At 46.5% G+C, this 22189-nt stretch overlaps 1 protein-coding gene and 1 non-coding gene across 3 annotated transcripts in view; one reads left to right on the top strand and one right to left on the bottom strand.

The window, feature by feature from the left end:
• The window catches only part of IGSF5 (immunoglobulin superfamily member 5), a 544054-nt gene that overhangs the window by 49416 nt on the left and 472449 nt on the right, over positions 1-22189 (top strand). The window lies entirely within an intron of this gene.
• LOC138526645 (U6 spliceosomal RNA) lies at positions 2193-2299 on the bottom strand. The gene has a single exon (XR_011283679.1). It is a non-coding gene; the product is annotated as a U6 spliceosomal RNA (small nuclear RNA).

The following is a 22189-nucleotide window of genomic DNA, read 5'->3' as shown; positions in this document are numbered from 1 at the left end:
CATTCGTTGAAATTTTTATGAACAATTTCTGCGAAACGATCCCTCAGAGCCACATCCGCCCCTCTTCCACCTGCCCCTTTCCTGCAGTTGTCATGTCCCCCCAACATTTTCAGCAAAGTTACTCCACTGCTAGAATGGGTGTACAGATGCATACATGACAATATGTCCCATTCCATGCAGAAGTTGTAATTCTATTGCTAGTGTTTACATATGTTTGAACATTATCTATTCCATTCAGGAGATGCTAGTCTGCTCGGTTTTAACTTTGCATTCGTGGTCTTGTAGTCAGGCGCCCTCCCCCCTTACAAATCTCAGAATCAAGGTTAAAACAAGACCAGGCTAGCATCGACCACATGTAATGGATAATGTTGGCATGCATGTTTTTAATTTGCAATTTGGAACTTATAGTTGCCCTAAAATCAAGGACTGCAAATACCAGAATGCAAAGTAAAGACAAAAGTGGACTGGTGTATTATATACCGTGAGTGGAATAGAGCCTGATGACATATGTGCTAAAGGTCGGGTTTGAGGTGCACTGACAGATAGATGTTTGTGTGGTCTGGGTCCCAGTACTGGATTAGTGGGGGGGCTGTAGCCTGCAGATCATGACTGAGGTGTATTCACAGAGCTCTGTGCAGGTCCTACTATTGGAATAGCAGGACGTAATGGCAGGCAGTATTGGGATGCATTGGCAGCGTTTTGTGTTGCACTTATTCACATACATATTAGATGTGTCATTGTTGTGAGGACAGTGTGTAATTTTCAGAGCTGAAATAGCATAGGTTCAGTTCAGGAGTGAGGTGCATTTCAGAAGCTGTTCGTGGGCCCTCGTGATAGTGCTCTAAGTCAGAATGTAGGCCATTGGCAGAAATGTGTGTGGGTACCAGTACCTATGCAATGCTCACATTTTCTGATTTACACTGATTTTATGAGCACTCACATTCACACCACAAAAATCTATGCAATGCGCCAGGCCTACCTCCACTGCACTGCTTTCTGTTGGATATTGTTGAAAATGATTGCATTTAATAACTGTTCTTAAGCGATAGTTGGCATCACACGTGTGTGCTTACTTGCTTAATGCTGTTGTCAGAAGGGCAACGCATATATAGGCTTAGAGCTGCTTATTTTGATCCAGGCGGAGGGGTACTTTATGAATCGAGGGACTTTCGTGCCTTTTCAGCACGGAGCTGGGTGCAGTGGTAAAGTATGCATCTGTCTCCACCCAAATCCTCCGTGCAGCAAATGCGCATGCATTTCAGCCTTCATGGATTTTATTGCAGGCGGTGATGCTCGAATCACCACTAAATACCCACTTGTTTGTTTTTTGCACATGAAAAAAGAGGCATATTCCATAAGGAAGTTTATCAATGCCACCTGCTATTCACATTTTTAGCAAGCGACATTTACCGTTTGTTTTGTTATTGGATGCAGATACGATATGGAAACCGGGGACATTTCCGTTTGTATAGTTACACCTGTTGTGTGCTGGATGTGTGGTGACACAGGCCAGCAATTGGGGGTTGGGTTGCCCTTTTCTACAGGGCATTGGTCAGATCCATTGTTAAGCAGGACACTGACATTGCTCCTGAAGTCTCAATCCACCACCCCATTTCTCTTATCAGTGTATAGATTAGTCTTGGGCTAATTTTGCCTGTTGGTGCCTCAGAATATCAAGACCTTTGCTCATTTTACTATAGCCGATATGATAGCTCAGTGGGTTGAGCGCTCGCTGCTGCGATGAGTGTGAGATCTGCAGGTTGCAGGTTCGAACCATCTCAGGCTTTCATCCTTCTGAGGTCGATAAATGAGTACCAACACAGGTTGGGAGATATTGTGTGCAGATTTGTTCTATAAAAAAGAGCTTAAGCGTATTTGCTATACAATAACATATTATCATTTGGCCTGGGACATCTGCTTACATTCACAGTAATTCGACAACATGGATCTATACACACATATATTAATGATACATATGGTGATCCATTCTTGTATGAAATGTATATCACATTAGTGAAATCATAACCATATTTTTCGTAGTGTACTTAGGAACAATGCTATTTGATGCCACCTGTTTTGTCAAGGAGTGAAAAGTAGTGTTGCTGCCACTCCTGCACCTCGGAGATGTGGGCCCTGTCACAGAACTGTATGCAAAGTTATGTTATTTTATTTTATTTTATTTATTATTTTTCTTTTTTATGGAACACTTCACGAATTTGCGTGTCATCCTTGCGCAGAGGCCATGCTAATCTTCTCTGTATTGTTCCCATTTTAGTATATGTGCTGCCGAAGCGAGCACAAAGTTATGTTATTTTATGAGCTGTGTTGTAACGTAACAGACACATGAACCCTCCATAAATAGCATTTTCTGTAAAGTCGTGAATTGACGCGATTCACGGTCTCGATGATGGTTTGAGGGCCACTTTTTTTGAGGCGAGGGGTGGGCCACTTTTTTGAGGCGAGGGGTGGGCCACTTTTTTTTGGGTGTCTGGGCCTATTTCTTGTCCCAGTCTGACCCTGTCATCTGATGATGTACCTTTTGCATCCTCCACTGCAGTGCAGACAGACAGGACTGTTGGCCTCACCAGCAGAACGCAAAACAGTTCTAGTGAAGGATGCTTGAGATCACGGGTGCCAACTTTAGATTTTCGGTAGGGGTGCGGAAAACCCTCTGCCCTTATTATACAAGCAAGTAACCAAAAGCATTGAGGAAGCCCAATTTCTACTCATATTGAAACAGAACATTTTTCAGAAGGAATCGGAACAAAGTCCAAGAATCTACGCACAGATAACATCTCAGCAACAGATACTCGCCCTACTGCGCTACCTTTGTAGCTTTCTGGTTTGCATTTGTCGCTCAACATTCAAAGAACCCAGACAGTGGATCCCTGGTACTGCTCAGAATCATGGCATCAGATGCAGTTCCTATGTCTGACTAAAGCAAACAGCACTTACAGTAGCCAGAAAATGAAAATGGTAAAACATCTTTATGGGAGCAAAGTGAGGTTCCTACCCCTGTTATTAAAGAGCTATAGTGCATTTGCCCCCTTCCCCCATGTACTCATGCGCCTATGCTTGGGCTGCCGATAAAAAGGACAGGCCCTGGTGGAGTGAGTCTCTTTCATCAATGCTTCAATGTGGCCAGAAACTTTGCTTTGTTTCAATGAGCGGTGCTTCTTGATGCAGACCCGCCACATCTCCCACACTGCGCTGGAGTCTCCATGAGCAATGGGCAGACTCCCGCGCTCCTGCAAACCCTTTCAACCCTGAGCAAGGTTTGATTGCAGTGTTGGCAAATATTTGGGATACGGTCTGGATCGTGTATCCCCTGGTTTCCCGCTCGGTTTCTTCATGGCTGAGTGCAGCCTCTGCTGCTTGTGCATGGCATGCGGATGCGATACATCTGCAGAACCTAAATCCAGTTCAATGCATTTCAATAATAAGCTCAAACTCAACATGTTAAATGCCAGAGGAGCCTCAGAGCAGCTTGAGAGGGTTGAGTGCATTGCTTGCCCTGATATCCTCCACCAGGCAGTCGTTACCATCGTAGCGAATACTGAGGGGGTGAATTGATGTAATGAGCTGATAGTACAGTCACAGGATGTTAGTTAGCATTTCTGCCCAACGCTTTAACTCTCATACTCCTTCACAGGTCAGCTGCCCATTTCTAACCCTCTGCCCATCACCATTACCTGTCCTGGTATTCCAGTTTGCGCATCCAGTTTCCCCTGCTTGTGTGTCCCCAATGTTGGGACGCAGGTGCAAAGCCAGACACGTGGGAGGAAATATAAGCTGCGGAACATGTATTAGTATGCACATTTAGTCATTGTTGGGGTTAGCACTTCTGTCATTTCTCTCAGCATGTTAGGTTAGCTTTGAGTTGTACTTAGTTTTGTTACACTGTAGAGAACATTAGGCTACCCACTGTATGGTGAAGTGATGGGAAGCAAAAGATATTGTTATTGGTTTTTGTTAGAAAAGGGGCCTCTTGTCATATTTGCAAGAGTCCTGCCATTTTGAACTAGTCCCTGTTAGAATGGTGGGTTTCTGTTGTTTAGGGCACTAGGCCGCAGAGCTCAGCTTCTGTCTTTCCATTTAATTATATTTTATTTTAGTTTCCCTCGGCTAGCATTGAGCACGCCAAGGTTCTTGGAGGGAGGGTGAGTTGCAGCTGCTCCTGGGAGTTTCGAGTGAAAAGAAGGATAGTAGTCTGTGGCCTTGACGATGCATGAGGCATCATTGTTGTGAAGGATATATTTTGAGGAGAACAAGGTCAGAGGTGGAGACGGTGTCCAATCATGAAACTAGATTAGAGTTACACTGCCCCCTAGGCGGTGTTGAGGTAACTGGGTTGGTCATAGAACAGCATAGTATCGCAAATAAATACAAGACATTAATTTCCTAAGAGTAGAGCCGCAACAAGGTTCTTTGAAGCCACCTGGTACCCAAGAGATAGTTGGAACCGTGTGTGCTCGAGATAGCAACAGGTTTCAAAATGGGAGTTGCAAAGATTGCTGCACCAGGTGCTGCTACAAGGTCTGGGAACTATCTGGGGATTGCAAGTTGGCTGAGCTCATGGGGTAGGATCTTATTCACTGACTTTGATGACTTCACTCTTCACACCTTCACTCTTCACACCTGTGATTTGATTGGTCATTTTGGTGGGGTTGCACATCAACAGTTATATTGACCTATTCTAACTGATAAGGGCTCATTATTTTACTAAATGTTACTTGTTCAAGTTTTCACCTAATCAGGATTAAGTATGTTCTGCTTACTGCATGAATAGGTCATTTGAAGAGGGTTGTACTTAAGATGGTCATGGGTACTGTAGGGAACAATTAAGGAGGTTTATATTTTTATAATTGTGGGGACCAATGGTGGGGGGGTGGGAGTACCATCTACTGGATATTTTTATGATATGTTAATTGATCAGAGTGCTTTCAGTTTACAGTTTTACGGGGTTGCTTGACCCTCCTGGCCGTAATTTGCATGTATTAAACCTGTTTTCTGTGCAGCTTCGTGCACTCTATTATTGCTTCTTGGATTGATGTTATCGATTGGGTTTTGGGCCTACCATACACCAGTTTTCTCACTCGGTTTGCAATGGGAGCCCTTCTCTTCATGGCTGTGCGTGCTGCCTCTGCTGCTCTTCAGCAGAGACAAGTGTGCCTGTGACTGAAAATCGCATAAGCGCACAGAGCAGAGCGGGGGAGGAACTGGGCAAGCACCTGTCACCAGCCCTGGGTGCCATGAAGTGGGGCAAATGCAAGATTCATGATGTCTGTGTATACAAGCCTTTATGTGCTGAGCACCCACCTTTGAGTAAAAATAATTTTGCTGGGCCCCCCAACAAGGTATAACCACTTATATTTTCTATTAAAAGCAGTCAGCGTACTCCCTTTTAAAAGAGCCTCATGCCTCCCACCTTGGACAATCTTTGGCCCATCTAGGAGACCAGCGCCAGAGTTTGAAGACCACTCTTGTATCAGCTTGATAATGAAGGGGGTCGCATGGTGAGAGAGAGCAGGTGGGCATGTACATTAGATTGACATTCAAGTGTAAAGCCCCGGCCATGCTGGGTCTGCTTATTAGGAGTAGGTAGAGGAAAGGGCACAATGCATGGTTTTGGCTGTTTTTATCTCCCATCAAATGCTAAGCGATGTGCTATGCATCTGGACTTCTCTCCTGCACTTTATGGAATAACTGAGACCCTGCTCTTTACTGACCACCTTGATGAGTTCTGATGATCCAGTCGTGATTTGTTCCATCAACCACTCCTCTCCCTCTTCTATACAATACTTCACTCCCCTTCTTTTGAATCTCTGTACCCTCCCCCTCCTTTGCACTGCTCACTCTTGCTTAGCAGCTTAGTCCTTGCTGTAGACGTTTCTACATAAACACACAAAATCCTATACATGTCTTTCCTTTATGCACCCCACAAACAGCGCTGTAACCGCTGTTCGACATTCTAGAAAAGTGGGCTGCAACCTTTGGCTCTCCAATGTGTTCTCGTACAACTCCCATCAAACCTAGATGGCAGAGTCAATGGTGAGGACCACAATAATACAAACATTTTCATTATTGACTAGGCTGGCTATGTCACGTGGAAGTTGTAGTCCAAAACCTCTGGAAAGCCAAATGTTGCAGACCCCTGGCTGGAGGTAAGAAACCCCTCACTCCTTCACATGAAACTCTGCCATTGGTTAAGAACGAAGCTCCCTTTATCCCTCTCCTTCATGTGCACTGTACGCTTTTGAGTAGGGCGCTGAACCGAAAACTCTTATGGAAGATGTAATAACACATAGGAGGAGATCCCTGTCACAGAAAACGTCCTTCTATGCATTATCAATATATCAGGCACTAGCTATTAACCCTAGAGTTTTAAAAACACCAGAGGATTGCCGTACAGCCTCTCTATACATATCCGTGTCTTCTCCTGCGAGTCCAGAGCTAAACGGAGTTCCAATCACCAAGGCTTAGGTGTATTTGCTAGCAGTGCCTCCCTTTCCGCTCCAGGCTCTCGTTCCTCAAGGGAAACCCAAACCTCCAAGTGCTCTCTTATGCCTGCTTCTCCAAGCACCTTCTTAGTCCAATGGGGAGACATGGCAATCAAAGCCGCCTCTCAGAGAACTCAGTCCTAGTTGAGCTCCTTGACCTCAGATTTGCAACATTAACTGGGTCCAGAAACCACATGTTTTACATACATTTTCACTCAAAGGTCCCCTCATCAGCTCCTCTAGTTGAATTTCATTCGCCTTAAAATAATCAGCAGTGCCGTGGGATTGGGGGTGGTTGGGAGCACGGATATGATTGCTTAGCTACATTAACTGTTGCATAGCATAATGATATGTCACTTGAAGTGATCAGACCCATACATTGAAATAGACACATTTTAATTGAGTGCACTTTCAGCCTCATCTAAAAGACACCACCACACAGATCACAACTATATGTACAACTTCTCACATCCATCCCTGCCCTTGGCAACACTTGCCTAATTTATTTAAGCTTTAGAGCCCGCAGTGGCAGGCAGTGGTGGTAGTTAGGTGCCTGGAAGCATAATTTAACATTCCTGAGTGAAGTGTCATCTTTCAATGGTCACCAGTGCCTGCTGCTGGGGCATCTAATGCTTTTAGCACCTGCAATGGTGCAATGAGGGAGCCACCGGGTCCTTCATCAAGTGTGTGTGCAGAGTTTGCAAGAAGAGGAATTGGTGGTCCTGGTACCAGTGCAGCTGGTGAATTCTGGTATTGGAGACTAGTCTCCAGCTTAAATTGGATGGTGGGGGGACCATTTCTACCCTGATTGCTACTCAACATAGGGTTAGGCAAGGGTGTCTGTTGGCCCCTCTGCTTTTCAATTTGTACCTTTCCGATTTGGCTGATAACTTCAGGACTGTGCCAAATACCTTGAGGACTGTGTCAAACTGTCTTCCGCGCATTGGCCATACTCACACTATTTCATTATCCTATGCCGATGACATTGTAATCTTGGACCACACTTATGCAGGGCTTTCTCGCTCCTTGGAGCGAGAAAGCTGGTCTGATAGCACAGCGAGTAGAGCGCTCACTTTGACATCTCTGCAGAGCCTGCTGACGCAGGTTTAAATCCCGGGAGGGCCAAACTCAGCCTTTCATCCTTCCGAGGTCGATAAATGAGCACCACACCCCGTGGGTAATAATAAGCAGCACTCAGATGCCTGAGGGTTCGTAGAGCTATATAAATGCTACATCATTATTATTATTATTACTTATTATTATTGGAAATGCTGGCAAAGTACGCTTTTGAGAATGAGCTAAGCATTAACCTAAGCAAAACAAAGGTGTTGCATTTTAGCGGGAAGAAGACTGCCCGCCCCTAATATTTTCTCCAGGGCCATAAGCTAGACTACACTGAGAGTTATACCTGTCTGAGAGTTACGATAGATACCGGGAGAGGCTATCCATCCTTGATAGCAGAGATATGATATGATATGATATGATATGGCATTTGTAACGCGCCTATACACAAGTGTTTCAAGGCGCGACGAGGCAGGGAGGGGGGAACAAGGGGAAGACAGACAACGATCCTACTAGGCCAGGTGTCATTCAGACCGCGCAAGTGCAGGGGTAGGGGGAAGGGAAAAGTGCAAGGAGAAGGGGAGAGGGGAAGTGCAGTACAAGTAAGTAGAATAAAGTAAATAAATAGGGCCAGCTAGTGGCAAGTGCAAGGTAAGTGCAGACAAGTGCTGGGAAAGGGGGGGCTGTAGGGATACAGAGACAGTCCCTCAGTGCAGGGGTTGCCAGGGAGGCAGTGCAAGAGGAGAGTGGCTGGGCCCAGGATTGAGGTCGGTGAGAGTGGCCCAGTTGCAGATTCGGTGCAGATTCAGTCGAGAATTTAGCAGGGGAGAGGGAGAGAGAAAGCAGAAGCAAAGAGGAAGGTTTTGAGGTGCTTCCGGAACCGGAGATGGTTCTCCTAAAGTTTCAGGGAGGTAGGAAGGCTGTTCCAGAGGGAGGCCCCTGCCACGGCGAGAGATCTACCCCAAGCTCGTTGCTTCGAGAAGCGGCTGACCCTGAGGGAGTTGGAGATGGATGAGCGAAGGGCTCGGGAAGGAAGATATTTAGGAAGAGAGAGTTCAAGGTATTTAGGCCCCAGGCCCCAGAAGGCCCTGTGGACAGTGCAGAGGGTTTTGAACTTAATCCTCGCAGCCACTGGGAGCCAGTGTACAGATTTCAGTCCTGGAGAGATACGGTCCCTGGGCTTGAGGCCCAGTTCTGTTCTGGATGAGTTGCAGGGGGCGGAGAGTGGAGGCAGGCAGATTAAGATAGAGGCTGTTACAGTAGTCCAGCTTCGAGAGAACCAGGGCTCGGGAGACAGTGAGCTTCTGGGGGAAGGAGAGGAAGGGAAGAATACCTCTGAGGAGGTGCAGCTGGTAGTGTGACTTCTTAGAGACGTCAGATATATGAGGAGAGAAGGAGAGTGTGGAGTCGAAGATGACCCCGAGGTTGTTTGCCTTGCAAATAGGAGCAGGAGGAGGGCCAAGCGAGGCTGGCCAGAGAGCTACAGGGAAGGAGGGAGTGGGTGTGCCGATGAGTAGAATCTCAGTCTTACTAGCATTAAGGCAGAGGTCATTGGCGGCACACCATTCCTGGATGGCAGACAGACAGTCAGAGATGAGGGAAGGAGAGGAGGAGGCCGAGGGTAGCCTGAAAATGAGCTGGGTGTCGTCCGCATAGCACTGAAAGTAGGGGCAGAGAGCGGCGATGCGGTGGGCAAGGAGTGCCAGATACTGGTTGAACAGCCAGGGAGAGAGATTAGATCCCTGGGGAACACCACAGGTGGAGAAAAAGATGTCAGAGAGGAAGGACCCAAGTTGGACCTGGGAGGGTCGATTGGAAAGGAAAGAGGTCAGCCACGCCAGAGCCTGACCAGTGATACCCAGGTTATCACGGAGACGGTTGAGCAGGATGGCATGGTTGACAGTGTCAAAGGCAGAAGAGAGATCGAGCAGAATGAGAACACACGGAGTGTTGGAGTCGAGGTTCAAGAGCAGGTCCTCACGGATGTTCAGGAGAGCAGTTTCCGTGCTTCTGGCCGCTCTGAAGCCAGATTGATGGTCATGGAGACTACCAACAGTTTCAGCATGGAAGTTAAGCTGGGAGATGGCAAGTTTCTCCAGGAGCTTGCCCAGGAAGGGAGTGATGGAGATTGGGCGATAGTTAGCCGGGCAGGAGGGGTCGGAAGAGGGTTCCTTAAGAAGAGGGTGCACAAGGGAGTGCTTGAGGGGGGATGGGAAGACTCCAGAGGTGAAGGAGTGGTTGCAAAAGTCAGCCAGGGCAGGAGCCAGGGAGTCGATGTGGTCCTTGATAGTTTTGGAGGAACAGGGGTGAACCTGTTTAGATGAGACTTTCATAGATCGGACTTGTCTGGAAACCTTGTCAGCAGAAAAAAGTGGAAAGGCAGAGAAGGAGGGAGGACGGGTGGCTGCAGAAGGGCCAGAGGAAGAGCCGGGAAGAGAGGGAGGGAGGTGATAGGAGGAGAGTGAGGACAGGATGTCCTGAGTTTTTGAGATGAAGTGAGAGGCCAGTGCAGTGCAGAGGGCCTGGGAGGGGACAGGAGAGGTAGAGACTGCAGCAGGGTTGGCAAGCTCCTTGCAGATTTTAAAGAGTTCAGCCGAGTTGTTCGATGCCGCAGAGATGCGGGCTTCAATAAGGGCTCTCTTTTTGGTGAGAACGGAGAGACGGTATTGCCTTTGGAGCAGGCGGCAGGCCAGTTTATCAGAGGATGAACATGAAGCACGCCATTTCCTCTCAGCCACACTGCACTTGCGTTTTAGGGTGACGAGATCCGAGTCATACCAGGAGTTACATTTGGCTTTGGGCTTCAATCGGATTCTCATGACAGGGGCAAGGATATCAAGAGTATCAGATATAGCAGAGTGGAGCATGGAGAGGGCTGTGTCAGAGTGGGAGTCAGCCGAACGGGGAGGGGGGCGAGAAGGTGGCAGCGAAAGCCTCAACTGACACGCGCTTCATGGGTCGGATGACCAAGAAGGTGGGTGGCAATGATGAGGGTGGCTTTGCCTGTGGGGTAGGGAGGGTGAGGTGGGAGGTTAGGAGAAAGTGATCACTCCAGGAGAGAGGAGTGGAGAGAGGGACAGAGAGGGGAAGGTCAGAAGAGATCAGAGCATCAAGAGTGTGCCCTGCAGAATGAGTAGGCCCAGACGAGAGAATAGAGAGTGAGAGAGAGTCACAGAGGTCACGAAAGAGTCCAGTGGGGGGACAGGAGGCAACAAGGTGGATGTTGAAGTCACCAAGAAAGAGGAGTTGAGTGGTTGAGGACAGGAGTGAGGAGGAGAGGTCAGCCCACTCAGAGAGGAAGGAGGAAATTTGACCAGGTGGCCGATAGATAGTAGTTACGGTAAGGGAATGGCTAGGAGAGAGAGAGAGTCGGCAGACAAGACATTCAAAAGAGGAGTAGGTCTGCATAGGAGTGACAGTGGCAGGAATCCACTCAGGGAAGATGAGGGCAACACCTCCCCCTGCACGGTTGGGCCTGGGCACAGAGAAGATCTTGTAACCGTCAGGTAGGAGTGTGTCAAAGCTGGTGACAGAGCTGGCTGTGAACCATGTCTCAGTGAGACCGAGGATGTCAAGGTCCAGTTCCTCAAGAAGGCAACAGATATCAGAGGAATGTTTGATGGCAGAGCGAGAGTTAAGAGTGGCAATTTGGAGAAGGTTGCCAGCCTTGAAGGACTTCCGGGGAGGGGTACAGATCAGAGGTACGCCCTGCGGAGGTGTAGAAGAAGGAGGTGAAGAAGGAGCACGAGAGGGGGCAGGGAGGGAGGGTAGAGGCAAGGTAGCCGAGGACAGAGGAGGGGGGACAGCGGGAGAGGAAAGGAAGTTGATTAGGCGAGGGAAGCATCTATCAAAGAGGTGAAGGTTGGCCTGAGGACCTTGGACCAAGACGGTCCCATTAGCGTAGACATTAATGATGGCCTTAGAGGAGCGGAAGGGGGCCAAGAGGACATCCCAACTGGTGCCACCATTAATGGGAGCAGAGGAAAAAGGAGAGAGCACAGAGACCATATGAAGGGTCCATAGGTCAGGTGAAGGCACGAAAAAGAGGATGTCAGTGAGAGTTTCCTTAGAGCAGGCATTAGTGTAGGTGTCAGCGATAGGGAGGCCTGGGTTGGAGACCAGGATGTCCTTTTTAAACTTTTTCCTACCAGATTTAGTGAGGAGAGCAGGATAGTCAATGGAGAAGCAGTTAGAGAAGATAGGCGAGATAGAGAGCACCATGGAGTAGGAGGGAGTGGGGGGGGGAGACAGACGATGCGAGAGCCGGCAGACAGGAATAGAGCGGCAAGCACAGGTTTACCACAATTCAGAACAACAACAGTAATGCGTATTAGGTACACAGAGGAGAGCCCACCTAAGTTTGAGAATCCTGCGAGGGGAGAAAAACCCTAGTTTACCACATTTCAGAACAACAACAGTAATGCGTATTAGGTACACAGTGGAGAGCCCACCTAAGTTTGAGAATCCTGCGAGGGGAGAAAAACCCTAGTTTACCACATTTCAGAACAACAACAGCAACAGTAATGCGTATTAGGTACACAGTGGAGAGCCCACCTAAGTTTGAGAATCCTGCGAGGGGAGAAAAAACCCTAGTTGACCAGAACTGTTGAACACAGTGAGGTGAAGACACCAATGCGAATGTAGTGACCCGGTGTAGGTGGGGTGGGCCGGGAGAAGGTGGAGATAGCAAGTGATGCTGACACCTGCAGACACACAGGGAGCCGCAACTGTAGGAGTCGCCCTTGGCCTAGGGGCCCTTAGCCGCAGGGGGCTGCCGGGCAGAGGGCTGCCCAGGAGGGAATGGTTATAGGAAGAGGAAGGGGAGGAGGGGTGTGGGCGGGCAGGGAGGCGGGAGGGAGAGGAGGACCAGGAAGTGGGAGGGGAGGGGAGAGCAAGCACAACAACGCGATCGTAGCGCGGATGCAAAAAGCATCAAAGGAAAAACACTTGTTCAACTCACGGAGGCCCGCTAGGGCCGGGCAGGGCTTCCAAGGCCTGTACTTCCAACAGGGCTACCGGCGACCGCTCTCCCACGCTCAGCTCAACAAAGAAGCGAGCAGGGGGTGCCGGCGTCGAGTAGCCCAGAAGGGAGGCAGCCGGACAGCCAATCAGAAGGGGGTGTGGGCGGGCAGGGAGGCGGGAGGGAGAGGAGGACCAGGAAGTGGGAGGGGAGGGGAGAGCAGGCACAACAACGCGCTCAGAGCGCGGATGCAAAAAGCATCAAAGGAAAAACAATTGTTCAACTCACGGAGGCCCGCTAGGGCCGGGCAGGGCTTCCAAGGCCTGTACTTCCAACAGGGATGCAAAGGAAGGCAGCCACGTTGACGGCTTGATTGACCGATTTGCTAGGTATTCAGCTGGATATTCTCTGGACCGTATAATCCATCTGTATAAACAGTGATATTGCCCGGCGATGCGTCATGGCCCAGAAGCCATTACTATCAACAATTAGAAGTGGCTTAGCGTCTTAGAAGGTACATTCTGGCGCAGAATTCTGGCACTGCCGCCGTGTGTCCCTATTGGAATTCTGCACTTGGAATTAGGGTAGTCCTCTTTGAAGGGTCAGGTGCCGATGAAAAAGAGGTCTTTGTACATTAAGGCTATTAAAGAGCCCCTCTGCCCGATGCTGAAACTTATGGGGGTGCTTATTGATGTGAATGTGATGGAAATCAATTTTTCTCTTTAAATACAGAGAGTATTAGACTGTTTGGTGTGGTTGGCTGATCCTCTTCAGACATAGCTATGATGGTTGGTGTTTGGAAGAAGAAATGTACTACTTGGGACTGGAATTTGAATTATTCTCACCTAAGAAGGTTGAAGAACTATATTGATACCATGGAACTGCAGCACAAATTCATGTCCCCTCAAAAGTATTTGCTTATCTGTCCCCGTGCTAAGTTACATCATTTCTTATTGCTCTTCTGTACCAGGTAGATGCCTCTTCTCAGTATTGTTGCCTCAAGATTGAGTGTACCAATAAATGGGAGATATTGCCGGATATTTGAATGTGAGGCCCATTCTTGAAACTCCCAAGCATGTAATGACAGAATGCCCTAAAATGGTAGTGAACTATATGATTAACTATGGTAATTTTGTGCACTCTTACAAATCAATAAAAAGCGATGAATTTTGGTTTTATTGTTTAAACTCAAATAGTGGAGCTCTACACCTTGCACTCTATAGAGTATGGATGAAAGTTTGTTTGAAACTGGGAATTACTGCTAACTTGTGAATGTCTTATTATTTTGTACATGTTTGAATGTATTTAATATCTCTGTGTTCAATTTAATTATATATGTGACTGATTTTTTGAATGTATATATTTGGTTTTAGTGAAACATGTAATATTGTTATTTAAGAATGATTTGTGTAAAGTTTATGTGAGAGGAATCACAATAAATATATATAAATAAATATGAATTATTGGAGGGATATAAATGTTTCTGATAAATATGTGGGAACGGCCGAGCATAGTCAGAGAGCCCAAAGCAACCCAGTAGAGTTCAGGGGGTTCTCCCCCTAAGGATATTTTGAAATAATGGGTTAAAATTGTGCATTTTAAAGCATATTTTTTTTTTAATTGTGTAGAACGCCACACCATTTGTAATTGGTTTTTAAGGGTTACTCATGAAAAAAACAAAATAGATGCAAGTCACCAACAGTTCACCAGAGCATTTTTCAAAGCGTTTCCCCACAACATATGTCAGTATAAAAAACATTTTCATGTTGGCTGTGCCCATATATTTCGATGCTGGCTGCAGCAATATCTGCCAGCATTCCCATATCAGAACATTCTCCTCTTTGCTTTGTGAATAATGGGAGTAATGATATTATAAAATACCATGTCCATGCTGGCTATGCTAATGTATATCACTATCCCCATTTAAGAAGATACTCCTGCTGGCTTTGCCAGTAAAAATGCCATGCCACGATAAAAAAGCATGTCAAGACTGGCTGCACCAATATAGGCTAGTCTAGCCATGTAGGAACTCTCATCAAACTGGCTTTAACCTAGATGCCTCTAAAATGCAATTCTAGGTCAGATAATATATCCAGACTGGTTGCACCAAAGGAGGCCAGTTTAGCCATGTACTTTGCTTTACTTGTGATGTCCTTCAAAAATGCCAAGCCACAGAAAGAATATGTGGCCAGACTGGTTGCACTAAAGTAGAACAGTCTAGCCACATAATATCACTTAGGTTCGCTTTACTCTTGATGCCCATTAAAACATGCCATGCCACAGTAAGGAAATATATTCAGACTGGTATAACCAACTGTCACAGATGGCACAAAAATCTTTAGGATGATTAAAGGGTTTCTATTTTAAATTCTGTGGGCCCCAGGGACATTCCTCTCCCTCTCTTGTGGTATTTCTTACCTATCCCAGGCGTCCGTAGCCCCGGTTAGTCCTTCCAAGTGGTAACCCCTACTACCAATTGTCTTTCTTCAGCTACAGGTGTCTCCTTAAATGCAGGCTGTCTAAACTCCCTGAGGGACTGGTGATAAACCTGAGGGTATCCTCACACCTACTCCCCTGGATCCTCTTCTCAGGTAGCCAGGGAAAGGCCATTGCTTTTGCATCTTGACCCTGGGAGTGGAGAAGCAAAGTAGGATCACCTGGGTGGAGGGTCCCTGGGGATTGGAAAGAGGGTATCCACAGGTGAAACATGGTATCCCACTTTTTCTTGTGAGAACCAACCTAACCCTCCCCCGGCCTTTATGGGCTATTGCAAAACATCTCCCCTCATTTCCCCTCATTCAACCTACAATAGTATTGGGACGAGGAAGAGGCGACTAGTAGTGAACACTAGTAAGTCATTTCACCACTCTAGTACTAAGACGAGGAAGAGGCCTGCAGAGTGTTGTAAAGGTCAGGCATGTCCCAAGTTCTCCTCTAATTGCTACCAGGCAATTAAAATTTGGAACTCACACCTGCAACCTGTCAAGTGGTTGCAGGTGTACAAGAAGGGCGGAGACCAGCAGCAAAGAGACCAGCAGGGTATCCTGTGTGCAAGGAGGCATCTGTGGTGGGTCCTGCAGGAGAGTCCGGACGCCGGCAGATGACCCAAGGAACTGTGGAGCCCAGGGCCAGGCAGGACGCATGGAGACCACAGGTGTGGGTGCCTCCCTGGTCGAAGATACATAGCCAGAGCTGGAGGCAAGAAAAAGGAAGCAAAGTGACTGACAGAATCTGCAGGGAGGAAGAGTAGCTTCCGACTGGAACTGAAGAGAAGCCGGAGAGCGAGCGGGGCTCGGGGTTGAAGGAAAGGCCAGCAGGCAGAGCCGGGACTGAAGATGCAGCTACCCGGAGGGAACACCAGAGACCGGTGAGTGCAGAGGGAAAGTCCCTCTAACCGGGGTGCTCCTGGGGTTCTGGGGAAGTGAGCCGAATGCCGAATGGATAAAATAGAATGTGCAAAATGAAACAAACCCGAAGGCACGGGTTGAGAAAGAGTTAAGGACAATAAAATATGCAAGGATCAAAGTAAATGATCTCCAATATTGAATACCAAACTGAATGAAAACCCTTTTGGCAAAGCTACGACCTGATGACAAATGAATGTGAAATTCAGATATTGCCTATTTGAAAGCAAAGTACGAGACATGAGAGCAAGTTTGGAAGATTGTGAAAGAGCATGACAGCAAGGTGGTGAAGAAATAAAACTACCACAAGGTTAACTACATGCATGAAATACAGAGTATCACTCTGTATTTCATGCAAAGACTGGAAAAGGATATGTGACACATTGTGGCAAAGCCCAGAGGCTGATGAGGAGAAGCCAAGTGAGTGTGAACCTTCACATAAAGCCAAGAGGCTGACAAGGAGAAGCCAAGTGAGTGTGAACATTCACACAGGGCCAGATACAGAAAAACCTGTGTGGGCTAAAGAGCCTAGGGTTCCTGGTTGTGCAACCTGTAATGGGTGGACCGTGTGGTCTGACAACTGCGCCTTGAACGGTGAACCCTCAATTGTGCAAGCCAAGAGGACGTTCTGTTCATTTGTACTTACGCTGCAGGAAGGAACGTGTGTGAGGGTTCACTGAATCCAGCTCAGCACTGCGAGTCTGCGAGACTCTTGCTGCCTTGTGCTCGCTCCCAGGAGGGGGCGGAGCCTATTGGCCGTCACGTGCTGAATCACGTGACTTTTTTCTGCTGTAAAAGCCGGCCACAGTTGCCCGAGTGGCGAGGACGTTCTGTTCATTTGTACTTACGCTGCAGGAAGGAACGTGTGTGAGTGTTCACTGAATCCAGCTCAGCACTGCTAGTCTCCGAGACTCTTGCTGCCTTGTGCTCGCTCCCAGGAGGGGGCGGAGCCTATTGGCAGTCACGTGCTGAATCATGTGACTTTTTTCTGCTGTAAAAGCCGGCCACAGTCGCCCGAGTGGCGAGGACGTCCTGTTCATTTCTACTTACGCTGCAGGAAGGAACGTGTGTGAGTGTTCACTGAATCCAGCTCAGCACTGTGAGTCTCCGAGACTCTTGCTGCCTTGTGCTCGCTCCCAGGAGGGGGCGGAGCCTATTGGCAGTCACGTGCTGAATCACGTGACTTTTTTCTGCTGTAAAAGCCGGCCACAGTCACCCTTGCAGCGTTAAGCCCGTCAGGGGTAAAGGGCGACGACTGTTGTGTGGCTGTTAGGTGGATTATTCAAGTTGACTACAGCAGAGTGTTGTGACTGTCATGACGGCTCAATCAGGCACAGGAGGCCAGGACGGCCCAGTAACCTGATGAAAGACCATCCAGCAACGTAGGATGCAGAATCCCTGGACTGCCCTTAAAGCGGACTCGTCACTCGAGACTTTGAAGGTAAGCTCTGCATCACGTAAACGTGCGCCAAAGAAACATTTGGAGTCTTGCACACACTTGACCTCCATTGATTGTAACTAATTGCACACAGACGGTACGCCCCCTGTAATAACAAACAAAACTTTTGAAGGTTTATCTACTAATGTACCTGAAGCCAGTGCAGAGACTTCCATATTTGAGAATCGGGCTGAAAATGTAGGCTCAATGAGTCTTACCATTGCACTCGATAATGCTGACACCTTAAACTGTCCGTCGCTGTATGATCACGCTGACCGAAGTATTGATGCAACGTCTGCCGACGATCTCGTTGTCGATGAGGTGCGGCAGAGTCAGGTAAATAATCCTGCGGATCCTTGTGTGTCCGAATTCGCCTCTGAGAGCAAAGTTGAGGCCACAGCTGCAACGGCAGACTTGGATAATGAGGCTGTTCACCCTGCCAGTCCTCGACAAAGACCATTATTATCTCTACTTGATTTCAACCTTTTGAACGGAGTGCAGTGAGACCAGCCCCATCTAATCAAAACCAATCTGAAATGGGTGATGAGTTTTTCACTGCATTCGATCTAACAGATGCAGAGTTAATGGAAGCTGCGCAAGATGAGGAGGATAATGTATCACTGAATGACTCGGACGTAACATTGCCGAAGGCCTCATCAGTACTTGCAACTTTCATCGCTGACAACGACAACACAATCCTGGCTGGCAGTTCATCAATATCCAATATAAACACCAAGAAACATATGGTTTCTGATAACATAGAACTAAGAGTAGTGCCACGTCGAGAAATTAAAACAAAAACATTACAAAATCACCAACATGTGCTATATTCACATATCCACGGCCCCATTTTTCTGAGAAAGACAACGTTATGAAACAAACAAGCAGTTCAGTATCTGTTCGTGTAGATCAAAGACCTAAAATTGATTCACTTCATCGCAACCTCAAATCCAGCAATGAAACTTCGGAATCATCTTGTGGGGTGCAGAGGGACGTCTTAACGGGAAATCTCATTTTGACCGGTCAACCAACAGGCAACAACTGTGCCTCCAATGATGGAGTAACCCAGGAAACAAGCCACTTGTCACATAAATCTCGCATTCAACATCACAAGACACCTCCAGTGTGTGTACCGAGAATCAGGGGAACGCGTTCAATTCAATTACCCTCATCAAAAGTTGCTTCAATGAATGCAACTGGGGATTCATTATTAACATCTGATCCCCAGTAAGAATCAGTAAACAGCATTCATTCAAATTCAGCAGATAAACTCGGTGTTGAGTCGAAACCCAGTCTCTCATCAGCTGCTGCTATGCAGATATACAATAATGTATTGGCTGCTTCATCTGCAGCTCTCTTGCCATTCTTGAAGATGTATGAGTCCCTTCATGAGGCTCATAAGGATCAGACCTCATTTATAATTTCATTAAAAGAAAAGATGGACAGTTTTGACTCAGCCACAAACTTCTTACAAGCTCAGCTGACGCAGGAAGCTGAACGAACATTGCGGTGGCAAGAACGCCTAAGCGATCTTGCCACACGCCATCATTGTCAAAATGATTCTTTATCTGACGGCTTACTTGAGGCAGTGAAGTGGATGCGACATTCGTCTGCTGTGGCGAATTCTAAAACCGAATCTCGACCAACTGTCTTATTGTGCGAGGGAAGATCTGATGTAACTTCAACCCTCACTGTTGAATCCACGACTCAGGACCCAAATAATTCACAAGAACGGTCTATAAATAGACCTGAAATAAAATTAACATCCAACGTGATTTCTAAAACAACTTCTCATTCTGGTCTAGGTTCCTTTGTAAGTGAAATAAACTCTGATATACCTTGTAATGACCTAGGTCCAGTTCAATCAACGTGTCAACCAATGAACGAACAACCTTTAAAACACACATCTACGATGTCTACGGCGTCCTTTGCAATTTTCCAAGGACCAGCTAAATCATTAGAGGATACCTTAAAGAAGGTTGACAGTGTTTCGAAACGACCATTGGTTCAAACAAGACATGGAAAAGGAAGGCAGGCAATCAGGAAAGGAACACGGTCTCAGAAACCACGAAATATTATTCGAAATGTACCTGCAGACGCCAAGTCAGGTCTATTTGACCGGGTCGAGACGTCTAATCTGAACGCACCGAACATCATAAAGGATGGAGAAAATCCAACAAAGGACCTTGGTTCATATGCAGTTCCTCCTAGTAAGCGGCAAAGAGTTGACACTGATTTGGAAAGTATCACAAGCAATTCTCCCAGATCTACGATCGACATCTGTGATCTTTCCACATATTCCCATGATATAGCGAATGAACAACCTGCATCTAATTCTGGTGTGGCTTGGGAAGCCTCTCAAGCTCGACGCCCATCGATTTTAACCTCTGAGTCAAACAGGAACAAGAAGCCTGATCATAGGCCAGGGACGTCTGAGGAAAATAAGGGAAAGATGCCATCACGACTGAATCCAAAACACACCAGCTCTCAAAAAAACAAACCAGCACGCTACATATCACGGGCCTCTACATCATTGGAATCTGGAAATAATCTTGCGACTTGTAAACTGAGATTGCAAAATCTCCATCAGGACGACGACGACTTGAACTTGAATCGCAGCAATGTGATGAAACTACTTACCTGCATTCCTTCACTTCGAACAATCACGTCTGATGACATACAAATTGTGAAGTATGTAACTGAACGATGCTGTGACCAAGTTCTATTGCATATCTCGTCAGCTCTAGTTCGTAACACCATCTTGAATGCTGCAGATGAACTACTGAGCTTTGGATTCGACATTTCACTTGAACCATCTAGTTCCGGCTCCGCCATGTCAAAGTCCAGTCCTGAGCACGTTGCTCTCAACAAAGCGGAACAAAGATGTTTTGATTTACGCATAATGCGGATTCTCAAAGACCGCGTTCGAATCAGACCGCAAAACACAACATGCGAAATGGAAAAGTAAACCGGCATTAGCCACCAGCCATCCCAAATGAATGTTTGCGAGAATTTCTTTCTTGGAATACCAGAAGGTTCACCCATTTATTCATTCATTTTGACGTGGAATTGGGAAAGGTATTTGTCATCTGCCTACAAGAGACATGGTTAAGCTTGCCCCCGGTCAGAGATGGATTTGTGATCTTATTAAATCCAGCAATTAAAAATGCAAAGGGCTGTCCTTCCTCTGGCCTACTGATGATGATCAGGATAAACACATGGTGGCAGCTTATAGACTCATTTACTCCCAACCCGTTTGTGCAAGGAGCCTTACTGCAATCAAACAACCAAAATACAGGAACAAGGAAGAACTTGCTTATTTTAAATGGATATTGGAACCCAAATAAAATCAACACAAAATCCTTCCTTGATTCAATGATTTATATCATTGATCAAGCCATACTGAACTACAATAATCTTTCAATAATTTGTGCCGGTGATTTAAACTGTACATGGTTTAAATTTGATCATGCTAACCAGATATATAAGTTAGCTCCGACCAACGAAATAGTCTGTCGTGGGCACAAGTGGAGTCATGCGCTTTATATTCGGAACTGTCAAATGGTCAATGGACATGTGTCAGGAGATCAACCACCCAGACAAACATGGTCGAACAACAAGGCTCACTCAATCATTGACTACTTTTGGGTTTCACAAAATCTAATTGAAAAAGAATTGTCATTATCAATTCTACCTATGCCAAATAGTGACCACAATCTTATGCGGCTCACTTGTACAGTGGAATGGTCAACAGAAACTAGATCCCATGACATTCCTGTTTTAGTGAATGCTGGCGGAAGTCGTTTTAGGATCGATAGATCAAAAATACAAAAAATCTATCAAAATTTCACTAATGACGAAGAATCATCGGTTTAGTACGTTCCCTTGTTTTTAGATTTTGTAACCGTACGAGCGTCAAACTCTATTATGGGTCAAAAACATAAACATTTATCATCAATGATACTGACGAAAGCCAAAAAAGCGATGCAACGGGATGTGAGGAACCTGACGAAGAGGCATATGATCACCAACGATACAACCTCCATTAAAATCGCAATCTATAAACGTAGCCAACTGTATCGAAATTGGCTAAAATCTCAGAAATTCATAATAGAACAAGACAAGGCAGAGTTACTAATGAAACAGATAGTCCAGAGGAACACACGTGAAATATGGGCAATCCTCAACACTGGCAACTCAAAATATTAGCCCATCGTAACAAACGGGATTGATTCAGCGCAATGGGAACTTCATTTTGCAAAAATGTTCAGCAACCCACAATACGAAGAGGAAGGTTGCGTTGAACAAAACCTTCCTTCATGGGATATGCAAATATCTGCTGAAGATATAAAAACGGCCATTCAGTATTTGAAAAATTCAAACGCCGCCGGTCCAGACTTAATAACCAATATAATGCTGAAAAACAACAAAGTTGAATGGGCGAAATTCATAGAAACTTTATTCTCAAGATTATCATCAATAATGACGATACCGGCGTCTTGGCGCGAAGCAATAATAGTTCCCATTTACAAGAAGGGCAATCGGGCAGATCCAACCAACTATCGCCCGATTGCCCTGTCGGACACCATTGGTAAAATCTTTGCGTCTTTTTTACGTCAACGGTTAGTACAATGGTCAGTAGTGGAACAAATTCCCGACATTCGACAAACTGGATTCACTAAAGGCGTTGGGGTTGAAGTGAATTTGCTGATAATGACCATCTTAAAACTCGAAAGTATAAGGGCCAAAACACGACTGTATGTAGCGTTTATCGATCTACGTGGCGCCTTCGACAGTATCAATCGATCAAAACTATGGCAAAAAC

The sequence above is a fragment of the Ambystoma mexicanum genome, chromosome 7p (assembly GCF_040938575.1).
Source record: "Ambystoma mexicanum isolate Mex_15411 chromosome 7p, UKY_AmexF1_1, whole genome shotgun sequence".
In the NCBI taxonomy this organism is placed as follows: domain Eukaryota; kingdom Metazoa; phylum Chordata; class Amphibia; order Caudata; family Ambystomatidae; genus Ambystoma; species Ambystoma mexicanum.
The sequence above is the reverse complement of the archived record's forward strand: the minus strand, read 5'-3'. Positions and strand labels throughout refer to the sequence as shown.